Source organism: Octodon degus, unplaced genomic scaffold (assembly GCF_000260255.1).
Source record: "Octodon degus isolate 3935 unplaced genomic scaffold, OctDeg1.0 scaffold00049, whole genome shotgun sequence".
NCBI classification, from domain to species: domain Eukaryota; kingdom Metazoa; phylum Chordata; class Mammalia; order Rodentia; family Octodontidae; genus Octodon; species Octodon degus.
The window spans coordinates 1,918,779-1,922,311 of record NW_004524625.1 but is presented as its reverse complement, the minus strand read 5'-3'; the positions used below and the strand labels follow the sequence as shown (position 1 = coordinate 1,922,311).

At 41.0% G+C, this 3,533-nt stretch overlaps 2 pseudogenes; both read right to left on the bottom strand.

The window, feature by feature from the left end:
* The window catches only part of LOC101559939, a 5,537-nt pseudogene extending 5,184 nt beyond the window's left edge, over positions 1–353 (bottom strand).
* A 1,492-nt stretch (positions 354–1,845) lies between these two features.
* On the bottom strand, positions 1,846–2,957 carry LOC101593312 (annotated as a pseudogene).
* Positions 2,958–3,533: the final 576 nt, after the last annotated feature.

The following is a 3,533-nucleotide window of genomic DNA, read 5'->3' as shown; positions in this document are numbered from 1 at the left end:
TTGACAAAAATACATTCTACTTTGGTTGTTTTTAAGCTTTAGAGACATGAACTCATACCATACTGCTTTAATTCTTTTGCTCAACACTATATGAGATTCCCCTGTTCTCATACAGATATATATTTTTTCTTCATTTTTAATTTTCATTTCTTCATTGTTGATTGGTACATAATGGTGCAATGTCTGAACATTTCACAAATTAAAGAAATGCTGTCGTGCCGGATGGCAGAGGACATGACTTCAGGACTGTAAAGTGTTTCCCAAAGTATCTGTACTAGCAAACACTCCAGCTGCCAGCGAGTGAGAGCGCCTGTCGCCCACAGCTTCACGTTGCTGTTGTCAGACTTTCCCATTTTAGCCAGTCGGTGTCTAGTGGTGTCTGATGTTGTAATTTGTGCTTCTCTTACTAAAGAGGTTGACACTGTTTCTTCTATTTATTGGATGTTTGTATATTCATTTTTAAAATGTATTTTAGTACAGAGTCCACAGGGTCTCACTACATAGATCGACCTATAGTGATTCTCCTGTTTTGAGCCTCCCAAGCACTGGGATTACAGGCGAGCACCACCATGCCCAGTCTCAATCAATGTCTCAGTACACCCCAGGTGCAGGGCTGGCACGGGCACGGCAGGGATTGAACCCCGGCCTCTGGGCTCTGCCTAAGCAGGTGCTGTAGTCTGCTGAGCTATCTGGCCTGCCCTGTATATTCTTTGTCATAAAATAATTTGTTCATTTTTCTAATGGCTTATCTCTTTTTATTGATTTGAAGTAATTATCTATGCTGGCTGAGTCCTGAATTCTTTAGCTGGCTACACATGTTTCATATAACTTCTCTCAATCTGTATCTTGTCTCTTTTTGTTGCCTTTTAATGAACAGAGACTCTACAAGGCTGTCGATATTATCTACTTTTTCCCTAGATTTAGAATTCTTTAATCTTGTTTGAGAATATTTCCCACCCCAAGATCAAAACAAGAAAAACTGCATAATCATCTCCTGTATAGTTTTACATTGTTGACTTATCTATTTAGCTGTTGAATGAAACTGGTTTTGGTGTTTCCTTGAGTTCAAAGGACAAATTTTTTTTTGACAAGTGGCTACCAGATAGTTCAGTGCCACAGAGTCCATCTTCCATAACAACCTACAGTGCCATTTCCTGTATAGATCAACTACATACATATTAAAGAGCTTTTTCTGAGCGAGGCGTCCTGTTTGCTTGGTCCATATGTCCATATCTAAATAACTTCTCTTCATTCTTACCTTATGAGCTTAGCTTTATAATATTGATGCTTCTCTATGCTTTTACAATGACTCTTTCTATATTTTATGTAACATTTCTATTTCTTTCCACAAAAGAGTTTATTTAATAACCAAGCCTATAGTTAATAAATATAGAAGTCCTATACACATATTTTTGGTCTTGTTATAAGTCATTTAAAAACTTTTCAGAAAGGACAATGACAACAGGTAGCTAACAGGTATAGATGTGCATTTGGAAAGGAGAAATAAATTCTAATTTTTTAACACTGTAGGATAATTGTCCTTAGCAACAATTAACTGCATATTTAAAAATAGTAAAAAATTTTGAATGTTCTCACACAAAGAAATGATAAATGTTTGCGGTGATCAACACGTCAATTGCCTGATTACATATTTTACCTGTTTTGAAATGTCACCCTGCATTCCATACATATATTCAACTATTTTTTGACAATGAAAAGTAAGAATATATTTTAAAAAATATTTTTATGGTTATTTAGTTAACTGGCATCCTAGAGCAGAATTAGCTACATCTAAGGATCACAGGCCCCCAAAATGTCCCGGGTCCTAAGAACATAACATTTTGGTCATGGCCATTCTGACATCTTCCTCAACATGTAGGCAATCGAGTGGAGAAAAGCTGTGAGAATGACAAATACAAATCTCAGTAGGTCGGCTCTAGAGGCCACACCGGCTCTGGCGATGGATGAGTAGTAGGTGCTATATTAGTCCACTTCCTGTTATTACCATGTAATTCCTGGGAGCTATATTAGTTAATTTCCTGTTATTACCATGTAATAACTTATAAAGAAAAAGGGTTTATTTGGCTTCAGGTTCTGAAGCTTTGTGTCCACGAATGAGTAGCCTCATCATTTGGAAAATTAGGAGCATACGTTGGAGCAAACTGTTTATATCATAATTCAGGTACTTAAGAAGGGCCTCACTGGGGCCACCCCTTCAACATCAAGAGTCAAGCAATGGCAGGTGTCTACCAACAAGGAATGGGAGGCGTGAGTGGAGAAGGCTTTTGAACTTCTTGCTCAGAGGCTGATATGAACTACTGAGGGCAGGATTTGGGCATAGGAGAGAAACACCAGGAAGAGAAGGAGGAAGGACACCACCATGGCCGTGCAGAAGCCTGTGAGAGTCTGGGGGCTGGTGTCAGAGCAGGAAGCCTGGACTGAGTCAAGTGCTCACAGAAGCAGTGGCAGATGTAGGCAAGGTTGTCAGATGCCATCTTGGAAGTCTTTACTACTCCTCAGATGGGCCGGAGCTGGGCAGTAAGCCAGACACTGCTCAGCTGTGTGTCATGTGGACAGGATAGTGCAGTGGGCAGCAGATGGCTGCATAGCAGTCACAGACCATGACTGCCAGGATACAGGCTTCAGAGCAGGAGAAACTGGAGCAAGCGCATCTGTGGGAGCAAGCAGGAAGCCGAGAAGAAGCCCACATGAAAGAACAGAGGCAGCAGCTTAGGGACAGTGGTTATGCTGGCAAGAATGTCCAGGGCTGGTAGGTTAAGAAGGGAGAAGTATATGGGCTCTGGCAGGCTGGGCTCTGACACCACCGTCACCAGGATCGAGGTGTTGCCAACCAGGACAGGCAGGTAGATTAAGAAGAAAACTGAGAAAAGATAAAGGAAGGACTGGCACAGAAAGGGGGGCCCACCAAGCAGAGAGGGCTGAGAGGGTCCTTCCATCTGTCACGAGTTATGCCCTTCATAGCGGGTCTGACCTAGATGTCTGCAGCCAGACACTGGGAACATCAGAACACACCTGGAAACCAGTGAGATCAGAATGTGTAACTAGAACGTATGTATTTCCTTTCCAGCTATGGCTCTCAATCCCAATGTTTTTATGAAAAGATAAAATAAAATTTCATAACAAGAGAACAATAATAGTTAATGCATTGTATATCATTATCTTTGAAGAAGTTACTCAGAATTTTCTTTGTGCCAGGAATCTTACAGCACAATTAAGATGCCTTAAATTGTGAAGTGTCTAACAGCAATGGTCTAATAACATACAAAGAGGGGTGTGTGTGTGTGTGTGTGTGTGTGTGTGTGCGTGTGTGTGTAACAGAGATAGAAACAAACACCTAAAGGGAATGCTTGTGGAATCAAAGAAGCCATATTTTATAAAGTCCTGGGCCAGTGGCAGCAGGTTCAGGGGCCCAGACTGCAGGCTTATGTACTACAGGAGTTTCCTTCAATCAGGACTATCTGATAATATAGAAGGCAGGCTTGAGAAATCAGTGAATTTCGTGTAACAGTAAG